Below are 14009 nucleotides of genomic sequence, written 5' to 3' on the forward strand. Positions count from 1 at the left end.
GGTTGAGAGCAAACCAAGACCAAAGTGTATCGAGACCAAGACAAGACCAAGACAGGGCAAGACTGAGTCAAGACCAGGACCAGACCAGTGTGTGTGAAGGGGGTGGGGGAGGGGTGACAGCCTTTAACAGGAAGAAAATTTTAAAGTTAGCAATGAGTCAGGTTATTGGTCACATTTGAAGCAGGGAATTTTCCATCCAATCACACTAACAATGTTCACAAATAAATCAGACAATTTCATGAAACCCCTGCAGTTGTGGTCTTGGCTGGACTTGAAATAAAATCCCAAGTCCTCAATGTTTGAGACCAAGACAAGACCGAGTAAAAATGCGTCCGATTCTGAGACGAGACCGAGACCTTCAAAAAGTGGTCTTGAGACCGATCTCGAGTACAACAACATGACCTGGAGACTCCTTCCAAAAATGTTCAACACACATTTCCTCAAAGAAAACATCATCATGTCATTTAGTTGACATTTTTTCTGTTATCTCTTCCAATAGATAACATTATTAAGACAAGCAGTTACACAACTGTCAGAGCTTTTGTGAAAGAAAATGAATCATCAACTCTTATATTCTGACCAGACATAATCAAGAATTCAGAAAACCTATGGTTTAAATGTAGTTTGTGTCCTGAAAATACAAAAAGCATTTTTTTTACACCAACGAGTATGACTCTTTCTCTGATCATTCAAATTTACCAAACAAAAGAGTATTTTGTGTTTCAAATAGGGGTGGCACGGTGGTGTAGTGGTTAGCAGTGTCGCCTCACAGCAAGAAGGTTCTGGGTTCGAGCCCAGTGGCCAACGGGGGCCTTTCTGTGTGGAGTTTGCATGTTCTGCCTGTCTCTGCATGGGTTTGTTCCAGGTGCTCCGGTTTCCCCCACAGTCCAAAGACATGCGGTTAGGTTAACTGGCTACTCTAAATTGTCTTTGTGTGTGAATTGTTGAGAGGAGAAAACCTCGAGAATAATCCAGTAGAAGGCAACGGGGGAAATCACTACTGTAATTCTTCCCAAGTAACTTTGATGGCTGAAGGCGTCAGAGCATACCTGCCATCAGGCAGAAAACTAAAGAAGAAGGAAGATTTCAAATAGATTTCAAAAACCCGTATGAGAAAAAAGAAATCCCTATCCCTGAGCGCCATAATCAGGTTCTCTGGGCAACACCTGACAAAAACATCTTTCCTCACATACTCTTGTTTGCACTTGGAAGATGAGCTGTCAGCATACACTACCTCTGTGCTGAGTTCAGCGTAAAGTATTTATTTAAGTACATTGTTATTGAAACTCATAATTGAAAGCTATTAGTTGCCCTGTGGCCTGATGGTCCTTCTGGGAGAAAGCAGCAAAAGTCCGATTTCTCAGAGGCCCGCTGCGACTCCCACACAGCGGCGCAGATGTCTAAGCTGTCTTTGTGTACATCATAGATTAGCATGACAAAATAATCCATTAAGTGCATTTTGTATGCTCAAAGCACTTATATTTGATATGGAGTGACATGGGCTGATTAGGCATGATGAGCTTATGGAGTACTTGAATAAAATACTGAACATCCCTGAGTTATTGTCTTTTTGACCGCTCTCACCTTGGCCTTGTTCGAAATAATAGATCTTGGAAGTCTAACACAAATGAAAACTTTCCTCGCTGTATACACACTATGTATGCACTGTCCACAGTATTTACAATGCTTGTATACTTTCTATGTACACACATTACATTAGGAGCATGACTCAAGTGGTTCAGGGAAATTATTGCCTAATGAGTGTTGGTATAATTTCAATAATTGGACAGTATAATTTGTGGACAGTCTCAAAACAAATAGATTGTTGGCCCTCTGTCTGCCAGAGGTGTAGAAACAAGATGTACCAATCATCCGTCTCTTTATCAGTAGAGCCCAGAGAACAGATGCAGCAAACCTACCATTCAGTACCACATGGATCAGTGGGGGGAAGGGGTGGGTTTGGAGTGTTTATCAAAGAAATTACTGATCATAACATCATCCTTATTGGTCTCTAAAGAAACACCAAGCCCATCTTGCAGATTACTGCTTGATGAGAAAAAATGCAATTAAAATGTCAAATACTTTTTATTAGAAGCCGCCTGCCCTGTCGAGTCTAGCATCCCCAGGAGTCAGTAGCAAACATTAAATGGATGGCAAAACAGAAGCATGCAGACAGAATTAGGGAGTGTTACTGTAAGACAAAAACAAAAAATTAGGCCTGTCTTTTGTACAGGCATTCTGCAAGGTCTGATCTTTGCAAGCGATACTCATTGGGTGGTGCCAGTTCTGAAGTAAATGTAGCTCAAGAGGCTCAAAAAGCCTGCTCTTGCTGACTGGTTAAGTGTCATTAGACAGGCCATACTGTTCTAGTTTTGTTGGCTGCTCTTACATTGAGCATTTGTGATTCAGGACACAACTGCACAGAAGAGAATTGAGGGTTTTGCTCAAGGATCCAACAGTGGCAGCTTGGCAGTGCAGGGATTTGAACTCACAACTTTCCTGATCTCATAACATTTCAAAGAGCCTTAAAGACCCAGTCACCCCTTTCCCAGTGCATGGACACAGTTGACCCAGGATGTACTCCCTCTAAAGTAACCAATGACCAACCTGCATCCTTGGACTGTAGTTGCCAAGATAGGTGAACAATTAAGCAAATGAAATGACCATTATGATTCTCAGAAGCTGATGCAATCAAGAAGGCCATGAACTGCAGTAATGCTTTCTGAAGATATCCATCCATGTCCAAGACTACCTTCTTCGAGATCTCATAAACAAGAAGGAGCAGGAGGTCTAAAGCACAGACCCAAGGATGGTATGGTATCTGTTCTATCCAGTTTGTTCCTATTGGGCTGTGTAGACTGATGAGGTGACAATATCTTGAACAGTTTACTCACTGATGAAAGTAGATGCATATGGGATTGACAGACACCAAGGTTGACCAAACAAGGCTCTATTTCTTGGTCCAGGATATACACTATATGGCCAACAGTTTGTGGATACCTGACCACTCATATTTGTTTTTTGTTTGTTTGTTTGTTTAACAGCCCATTCCAGATTTAGTCACACTTTGCTGTTATAAGAACTTCCATTCTTCTGGGGTGGTTTTCCACTTGATTTTGAAGCATGGCTATAGGGGATTTGTGCTCATTCATTAGTGAGGTCAGGCACTGATGTTGGATAAAGAGCCTGGAGGTGCAGTCAGCATTTCAATTCATCCCAAAGGTGTTCAGTGGGGTTGAGGTCAAAGCTCAGTGCAGGCCACTGGAGTTCTTCCACTCAAGCCTTGGCAAACCATGTCTTTATGAATGTCACTTTGTGCACAGGGGCATGCTGCTGGAACAGATCTGGGCTACAAAGTTCAAGTGAAAGGAAATTGTCATGCTACTGCATAGAAACCTTCCATACATCCATCCATTATCTGTAACCACTTATCCTGTACAGGGTCGCGGGCAAGCTGGAGCCTATCCCAGCTGACTATGGGCGAGAGGCGGGGTACACTCTGGACAAGTCACCAGGTCATTGCAGGGCTAACGCATAGGGACAGACCATTCACACTCACATTCACACCTACCGGTATGGTCAATTTAGAACCACCAATTAGCTGAACCTGCCTGTCTTTGGACTGTGGGGGAAACTGGAGCATCTGGAGGAAGCCCACGCAGACATGGGGAGAACATGCAAACTCTACACAGAAAGGCCCCCCGTTGGCTGCTGGGCTCAAACCCAGAACCTTCTTGCTGTGAGGTGACAATGCAAACCACTACACCACCATGCCACCCTCGCTACATAACCTAGCTAGTTAATTGTACCAATGAAAAACAAGCCATGGCCCAACAAAATATTCTTTGCTTGGAGTGACAGTTTGGGCACTCATTTTGTTCAAACTCTGGTCTGGTGAACACGTGACATGTTTCACCAGAGAGTTATTGGAGATCGAGGTAGCTTCCTGACTCTCTGAAAATCGAGACACGCTTGAGGGATTCAAGGATGTTGTAGGAACCGTGAAGTCCTAACAAGGGACTGAAATCAACAAGGCACTTGAAATTGCTGAAACAAGGACCGAATGCAAATCATGAGTGCAAGAGTTCCCAGAAGATACCCAACCTTAGCGGTGGCAGGCATTTTACTTTCCAGATCTGGAGGGAATGGACCATTGATAACATTTCAAGTTAATGAGGTGAGACCACATTGAATAGTTCAGTAATATTAAATGTGATATGGACAACCACTACAGGAATGATGATGGGCACTTTGGTACACTTGGCCATTTGTGAAAAGGTAACCATTCCCTTGGACATTAAAAGCAAAGACCAGTACACATCCGTGGTCCACCTGTAAGGTAGCTTTGCCAGGAAAAGAATTCACAGCCCTTAGCAGACAAAAAACATTTATTCCATCACCAGTGTGCATCGAGGATTTGTGTTTCCACCAGGTCAAGGATGGTGGAGACACAAAAGTTGCTTTGGAGGGGCTTATCCCTTGGGCGAATGGACAAAGATGGTCTTGAAGTTGACATGAAACATTGTCAAAGGAGTACCAGTCAAACAACAAAGACTTGTAAGAACTTGGTGCATTGGTTCCTGCCAAGTTGCTTCAAGCACTTGTACCACTCCTTGGTTCAAATTAAGGCTAAAGAACCCGAATGACTGAATGGACTCCAAATGGATCTAATTAACAAAAGTTTTAAATTACTTGCCATTGGTTAATTTCTCCTCTTCTTCCCTTTCATGTGTGTTATAATTTTAAGTTAGTTAATTAGTTCATTCGTTCAGAATTAATAATTTACTATGGAAATGTTGACAACATAATGACCTTTAAAAGTCTCATTTGTTGTGGTAGGGCTGGTAAGATGACACTGGTGTGGTGGGAAGAAACGGAAACAAAAGAGGAAGAAAGAGAAGGTTGTTAATGGATTTTAACAATAGGTCCCCTGTGTATTCATTAGCATGAGCGGTTTGAATTATTTTACAGCCATTTGTAATTAGTATCTGTGAGAGTTATTGCCATAATCATCGTCAAGTTCTCCTCTGGATTCCTTTGGTTAACAATTAAACTTTGCTGTTCTTATAGTTGGTGTGGGGAAACGGACATTCGTAAAGCTCACACTTGTAAAACTAATAAAACTGTAGGGTTCCTTTAGGAGGAGTTTGATCATTTCATAGTTATGAGATTTTCTTCAAACTTCAAAGCAGCTCTTAATAAGGTTACTGCAGCAGACGTTGGTTCGTCCATAGATGGCAGAATTTAGACTGAGGAACTACTGGATGTCGAAATTACTTATTATTATTATTATTCATTAATTTTCTCTACATGCATGCATAATATATTGTAGAATAGACCTTTTACACTCCTAATGATACATTTCAGTTTAGTTTGGGATTGGATAGGTTCTAGTACGAGTAGTTTTTATAATTGCTCTTAGTCTGTGCTGCTATTTTTTTTTTTCATGTTTGTTGTGCAAAGATTCCAGTTATTGTTAAGAACAATTCAGAAGGGCTGACGGTGATGTCCTTCATGATTCAGCATTCATTCCTTCCTTCCTTCATTCACTCATCTTTAGTAACCTCATTATTCTGGCCAGGGCTGCAGCGGATCTGGAGCCTTTCCCAGGAACACTGGGTGTGAAGTGGGAATACACCTTGGATGAGATGCCACTACATTACAGGACTTCATGAGTCGCCAATCCAACAACTGGCACGTTTTTGGAAGGTGAGGGAAAACCAAGCAAACCAGAAAAAAAAACCCACACAGATTCACACTGGAGACCATGTGAACATGAGATAATCTTGAAAAACTTGTCAACACGCTTCAAACTTTCACATGGAGAACTCCAAAATAAATGTTTTATTTCCAAGTTGGTGTAACTTTCGACTGATACAAAGGGGGGATATGGATGTTTTGTCCCAACAGACATGGAGTTGTCCTGGTAGCTCTTACAGTACCCTTGATACTAGTCAGTTTAATTGCCCTCTCTATGATAACGAGCATGTAGTTAACGTTGCCTGCTTAATTCCAAACACTGCCATACATTGCTACCAGCTGCACTTCCAGCCTTTGGTTTTTGATTTACACACCTGTCAACCATTTTTTACAACCAATCCCTCTCCCCATCTGAACCCGACAAATGCTTCTCATGCAACCTTTTCAGCATGTCCAGTACTGCTATGGACAATGTGTAGTAGGTGCCAGGGGTTTTAAAAGTGGCCAGTAACAGAAGAGTTAAAGCAGCGAGGAGCGAGCAGGAATGAGGATGGACTCCCTCACCCTTGGGCCTCAGTCCTTCTCATCACACTTCATCATTCTTTGAGCTGGGGCCATTCACTCGCCCCACTCCTGCCGCTGCTTTTATTTCCTCTTCTTTTAGTGCCCATCTAATGGCTTATTTATTACATCCATACTTTATAAGAAGGATCCTGTGTGGCCTAATTAAGGGCTACACTTCTTTGGAATTCTATGATAATTATGGGCCTTCGTTGTTTTAATATTAGTCCTCGCCAGCCTGGAACTCTTGTTCACTCTCTGCATTCCCAGAGGGGTTTTTTATAGGACTGATGAAGCTGGGGCAGAATGATGGTGGATGTTTATATGGCTGCTCTGAAAGCTGAGTCTCCTCCAGTCTCTTGTTTCAAAAGTCCTTCAGCAGGCTGCATACAGGTGGAGAAACTTGGCTGCAATAATGGCCAGTTTCAAGGCCTTCCATTCCAATTGAAGATTGTGTTCTGTTCAGGAAACATTTTAAAATTTGGGGGATAAGTGGCAATCCAATTCATTCCTTTTTTTAATCATCATTCCCACTTATGCGCACCCACACACATCATATCAGGAGGCTCTCCAGGCATGGAAAGAGCTTTTGGTGCATCGTTTATGTCAATATTTTTGGAACTGAGATAAAGACAAGACATATTGTTCATTAAAATAAACTGGACTTGTTACTACTGGATTGCTATAGAATCTAAAGAGCTCAGTGGGAGAGAAGATTGCTAACTAGAGAATGAGGTTAAGCGTGAACAGTGTGTTTGCTTGCATTTCTTAACAGGAGCGCTTTTGAGTTCAGCTGCTGTATAAACATTTCTCATCATGCAGGAATGCTCCCAAAGGAAAAGCCGCACTGCTGAATAAGTTCTGTGAGAGGGGGAAAGGTCTTGGAGGCAAAACGAGACACCATGTTCTTTGTATATTCTGACAGAAAATATATAAATCATGATATTTATCATTATTCAGAGGGTTCTTCTGTTTTGTTGTTGTTGTTGTTGTTGTTGTTTTTTTGAGGTTTTCTGGCTTTGGCATGAGAATACATTAGAACAAGGTCGAAATACAGAAAGTAGTGGACAGTTTTTATTGTCTGCGTAGTTCATTTCCGCTCACTAGACAGTAATGCCGTATAAATGCTCTGAAGATAATTGCTGCCCTTCCTCTAGAGACGCTCTGGAATGCTTGAGTGGCATTTCTCATATTTCTACAACATGTAAATGGTCTCAATCCAATCACTTGTGCATAAACATGAAAACATACACAGTGTAATCATTCCTGCACTCTTTCATACACCGACACATTCACAGTACCTTTAATACACATTATTATACACACAAGCTAACATTTTGACTTTTTACAGTTTACTCATAAAATCCAAAAGGTACTTGTTGCATACATTTTTCAGAGAAAACACATGCATATTGATGGATTTTCGCCTGAAATCAAATTCTAGTCGAAAATGTCAAATGTATTTCAGCAAAGGGTGTGCTTTTAGTTTCTTTATTGTAATGCTAGTTCATAGCAGCAACAACTTATGAATATTTATGTGAACATGAACTGAAAATCTTCTCAGAAATGTGGGCTCATGTTAGCAACATGACTCATATTACCAGTGAACTAAACATGAATTAAAAATCATTTCAGGTTTGCTCACATTATCTGGATGCTCAGCATTACCAGTGGAAATTATAAATATTCATAAATAAAAGCTTAAAATCTTCAAAATAAATAAATAAATAAATAATCAGTCAGGTTAGCTCGAGTTAGATGGCTACATAATACATTTATGAATAAATCTTTCAAATTCTTGAGAAAGGGCGGCACGGTGGTGTAGTGGTTAGCGCTGTCGCCTCACAGCAAGAAGGTCCTGGGTTCGAGCCCCGGGGCTGGCGAGGGCCTTTCTGTGCGGAGTTTGCATGTTCTCCCCGTGTCCGCGTGGGTTTCCTCTGGGTGCTCCGGTTTCCCCCACAGTCCAAAGACATGCAGGTTAGGTTAACTGGTGACTCTAAATTGAGCGTAGGTGTGAATGTGAGTGTGAATGGTTGTCTGTGTCTATGTGTCAGCCCTGTGATGACCTGGCGACTTGTCCAGGGTGTACCCCGCCTTTCGCCCATAGTCAGCTGGGATAGGCTCCAGCTTGCCTGCGACCCTGTAGAAGGATAAAGCGGCTAGAGATAATGAATGAATGAATGAATGAAATTCTTGAGAAAATTCTGTCATGTTAGCAAGATGGCTAACTGGTGAAATTTATGAATAAGACCGAAAAGTCCTCTCAGAAATCCTGTCACATAAGCTACCGCCAGGGCCGCGTTAACCCTTGCCGAGGCCCTGGGCAGACACTAGGGTGCATCAGTTGCCCCCTAAAAATGAAAAGTTCCTCCGATCATGATGCATTTTTGTTTTTATGTTCCTTTTGGTAAGAAAACACACTGGGTGAAATATTTTGACAAAATTCAAAAGTTTAATGGTGGCACCAGGAGCTCAAAGTTTTGGAAAAAGCTGCTATTTTATGGGGCGGCACGGTGGTGTAGTGGTTAGCACTGTTGCCTCACAGCAAGAAGGTCCGGGTTCGAGCCCCGGGGCCGGCGAGGGCCTTTCTGTGCGGAGTTTGCATGTTCTCCCCGTGTCCGCGTGGGTTTCCTCCGGGTGCTCCGGTTTCCCCCACAGTCCAAAGACATGCAGGTTAGGTTAACTGGTGACTCTAAATTGACCGTAGGTGTGAATGTGAGTGTGAATGGTTGTCTGTGTCTATGTGTCAGCCCTGTGATGACCTGGCAACTTGTCCAGGGTGTACCCCGCCTTTCGCCCGTAGTCAGCTGGGATAGGCTCCAGCTTGCCTGCGACCCTGTAGAAGGATAAAGCGGCTAGAGATAATAATGCTATTTTATGACTTTTATGACAAAATTTCAATCACTTTTCATGAAACATTATGGCACCTTATAGAGTATACCAAATATCTTAGATACACATTTTTAGTACATATTCTAAATATATTATCAAGCACAGTTTGAGTTTTAGCTGTTCATTGAATCATTGTTCAACTACTTTTAAACAATACAGATGTATTATGAATCACGTTAATGCTTCTCAATCCCTTGCAAAGGTTCTTAACATGATCTCTGGGTCACAAGAAATCAATAAATGGAGTCCAACATTGTGATTCAAACCTTACGCAAAAACATAAAATGAGCGTTTTTTTTTTTTTTTGGCAAAAAATGAACCTCATGGTGCCACCATTAGACTTTTGAATATGGTCAAAAAATTTTACAGGATGTCTTTATTGGTGAAAAGGAACACCCAAACAAAAATGCATCAGATTTTATGAAAGTGAGGGCAACTGATGCACCCTAGCAGGCACCCCCCCGATGCCCCACCCCCGCCTGTTGTCAACTGCGCTCAGTAAATTCACCCCCTCAGACGTGCCTGTCTAACTAGACACAGAAACTTAAATAATGACAGTAGCACAATTAGAAATACTATTGAACGATAAAATTTTATATCCGAACGGCACGGTGGTGTAGTGGTTAGCGCTGTCGCCTCACAGCAAGAAGGTCCGGGTTCGAGCCCTGTGCCCGGCGAGGGCCTTTCTGTGCGGAGTTTGCATGTTCTCCCCGTGTCCGCGTGGGTTTCCTCCGGGTGCTCCGGTTTCCCCCACAGTCCAAAGACATGCAGGTTAGGTTAACTGGTGACTCTAAATTGACCGTAGGTGTGAATGGTTGTCTGTGTCTATGTGTCAGCCCTGTGATGACCTGGCGACTTGTCCAGGGTGTACCCCGCCTTTCGCCCGTAGTCAGCTGGGATAGGCTCCAGCTTGCCTGCAACCCTGTAGAACAGGATAAAGCGGCTACAGATAATGAGATGAGATGAGAACTTTATATCCATCAACACCTATTTAATCGAGAAAAAGCAATGGTGAAATAGGCAATTGCATGGTGAAAAAATCCATCAGACATCACAGTTAACAAGTCTGGTTAACGAAAGTTTAGCCTCAAGAAGCCTTTGAATGAGTTAGTCAATGAACAACATGTCAAGAACATCACCTCGGCCTACAACAGTTTCTTTAGTATTCAGAACAAGAACATTCATTTGGTATATAACCGTTCGTTTTCATTTTGGAATCCAGGCGACTTTTAACTTGTGAAAACAAAGAGCGATAACAAAGAAAGAAAAATATCTTGCTTCTCAGAAATAAATCTCAAAATGTTAGGCTGTGTGAAACATTTCATCCTTTCACATACATAATGTCCCAAACAGCAGTGGCACACAGCTTTGCGCATTCAGTTTGACAGCCATGGGTCAACTTACAAGGGCACTTTCCTACTTTTCTGGAAAGCGAAGTCATTAATTAAATCATTGAACTCAAGCTGGCGTAGCGTGTGAAGACATGGTGGACAGTGATCATATTGACAATGACGAGTGATTTATGCGACGGGACAAGGTGGGCTTCCTTACGGGTGGCGAAATGCATCAAAAATGTTATCAATATGATCAAAACTTCTGAAAATATCGTTTCATATTTTCCGATCTCGCTACCTCCGAGGCCCCCTAGTGGCCGAGGCCCTGGGCAGCTGCCCATGAAGCCCATTAGGATAACGCGTCCTTGGCTACCACTAGCGAGATCCTAGCAGTTTAGCAGTAAGCCGCTAAGAGCCACTCAGCAAGTAAGAGGCTTCAAAGTCCTCTCAGAAATGTTCGCTCATGTTAGCTACATGATGAATATTACCAGTGACTATTACGAACATTTATAAACATGAACTAAAAATCATTTCAGGTTAGCTCGTGTTAGCTAGATGCTTAGCATAACCAATGAAAATTATAAACATGAATTAGACCAGTGAAACCGATGAATATTCATAAATAAAGCGTCAAGAAATCCTGTCAGGTTAGCTCATGTTATCTAGATAGCTACTATTACCGCAAAAGACAATGATTTATGAATAAAAGTTATAAATCGTCGACGAAATCCTCCCAGGTTAGCTTGTGATAGCTAGATGGCTTGGGAACATGATGAATAATTATGACCTAAAAATTCCTCTCAGAAATCCAGTCAGTTGAAGAAGAAGAAGAAGAAGAAGAAGAAGAAAAAGAAGAAGCCAAGCCTTTATTCGTCACATGTACACTCAAGCACAGACTTAAGCACACAGAGAAATTTAGCTCATGTTAGTTAGATGGCAACAGAATATATTTATGAATAAGTCTTTAAAATTCTCTGGAAAAGTCTGTCATATTAGCAAGCTGGCGAACTGGTGAAGTTTATGAATAAGGATGAAAAGTCCTCTCAGAAATCCTGTCAGGTTAGCTACTGCTAGCTAAATCCTAGTGGCGTCGCAGTCAGCCGCTAAGAGCCACTGAGCAAGTAAGACGCTTCAAAGTCCTCTCAGACATGTTAGCATATTTTAGATACAGTGGTGCTTGAAAGTTTGTGAACCCTTTAGAATTTTCTATATTTCTGCATAAATATGACCTAAAACATCATCGGATTTTCACACAAGTCCTAAAGGTAGATAAAGAGAACCCAGTTAAACAAATGAGACAAAAATATTATACTTGGTCATTTATTTATTGAGGAAAATGATCCAATATTACATATCTGTGAGTGGCAAAAGTATGTGAACCTCTAGGATTAGCAGTTCATTTGAAGGTGAAATTAGAGTCAGGTGTTTTCAATCAATGGGATGACAATCAGGTGTGAGTGGGCACCCTGTTTTATTTAAAGAACAGGGATCTATCAAAGTCTGATCTTCACAACACATGTTTGTGGAAATGTATCATGGCACGAACAAAGGAGATTTCTGAGGACCTCAGAAAAAGTGTTGCTGATGCTCATCAGGCTGGAAAACATTACAAAACCATCTCTAAAGAGTTTGGACTCCACCAATCCACAGACAGACAGACTGTGTACAAATGGAGGAAACTCAAGACCATTGTTACCCTCCCCAGGAGTGGGCGACCAACAAAGATCACTCCAAGAGCAAGGCGTGTAATAGTCGGCGAGGTCACAAAGGACCCCAGGAAAACACTGAACAACAATGGTGTGCATGGCAGGGCTGCAAGGAGAAAGCCACTGCTCTCCAAAAAGAACATTGCTGCTTGTCTACAGTCTGCTAAAGATCATGTGGACAAGCCAGAAGGCTATTGGAAAAATGTTTTGTGGACGGATGAGACCAAAATAGAACTTTTTGGTTTAAATGAGAAGCGTTATGTTTGGAGAAAGGAAAACACTGCATTCTAGCATAAGAACCTTATCCCATCTGTGAAACATGGTGGTGGTAGTATCATGGTTTGGGCCTGTTTTGCTGCATCTGGGCCAGGATGGCTTGCCATCATTGATGGAACAATGAATTCTGAATTATACCAGCGAATTCTAAAGGAAAATGTCAGGACATCTGTCCATGAACTGAATCTCAAGAGAAGGTGGGCCATGCAGCAAGACAACGGCCCTAAGCACACAAGTCATTCTACCAAAGAATGGTTAAAGAAGAATAAAGTTAATGTTTTGGAATGGCCAAGTCAAAGTCCTGACCTTAATCCAATCAAAATGTTGTGGAAGGACCTGAAGTGAGTAGTTCATGTGAGGAAACCCACCAACATCCCAGAGTTGAAGCTGTTCTGTACGGAGGAACGGGCTAAAATTCCTCCAAGCCGGTGTGCAGGACTGATCAACAGTTACCGCAAACATTTAGTTGCAGTTATCGCTGCACAAGGGGGTCACACCAGATACTGAAAGCAAAGGTTCACATACTTTTGCCACTCACAGTTATGTAATATTGGATCATTTTCTTCAATAAATAAATGAGCAAGTATAATATTTTTGTCTCATTTGTTTAACTGGGTTCTCTTTATCTACTTTTAGGACTCGTGTGAAAATCCGATGATGTTTTAGGTCATATTTATGCAGAAATATAGAAAATTCTAAAGGGTTCACAAACTTTCAAGCACCACTGTATATGATTAATATTACCAGTGACTATTATGAACATGAACTAAAAATAATTTCAGGCTCTGAATATCGTGAACAATTATTTCTGTAATATGACCTGAAAATTCCTCTCAGAAATCCAGTCAGGTTAGCTCATGTTCGTTAGATGGCTAAATAATACATTTATGAATCAGGTCATTAAACTTCTCTGGAAAATTATTTCAGATTAGCTCATGTTAGCGAGATGGCTAGCTGGTGAAATTTATGAAGGATTATGAATAAGGCTTAAACGTCCTCTCAGAAATCCTGTCAGGTTAGCTACCGCGAGCGAGATCTGAGCAGCTTAGCAGCAAATATTACAAACCTTTAGGAACCAGACTTTAATCCTCTCAGAAATCCTCTCGGGTTAGCTTTCTAGTAAGTGTTACTCATGAAGATTTAGATGATTTACAAGTTCAACAAAGAAAAAAAAATTCTCTCAGGTTAGCTGACATGAACATGTTAGTTAGCGCGAGTGCTAGTTCGTGAAAATTTATGAAATGCCACTGTAAGCTTTTCTGAGCTTATACTAAACTTTCTTAGGTTATTTTTGATAGCTGGCTAACAAATCTGTGAAAATGTACATAAATACAGGAATGTCAATCCTTCTTTCGGCCCATGAACCAAAATATTTGTAATAATTATTAATATGAACTCAAACATGCTTTGTGTGGTGAGTTATGGTACTGTATTTCAATTCTAGATTGTCCCTTTGACACGATGGACCAAAAAGCATGAAAGGATAATGATGGATTATGTTTATGTGATTTGTTTAATATCCAGGGATATAATTTAGCAT

This window comes from Neoarius graeffei, chromosome 20 (genome assembly GCF_027579695.1).
Source record: "Neoarius graeffei isolate fNeoGra1 chromosome 20, fNeoGra1.pri, whole genome shotgun sequence".
NCBI classification, from domain to species: Eukaryota; Metazoa; Chordata; class Actinopteri; order Siluriformes; family Ariidae; genus Neoarius; species Neoarius graeffei.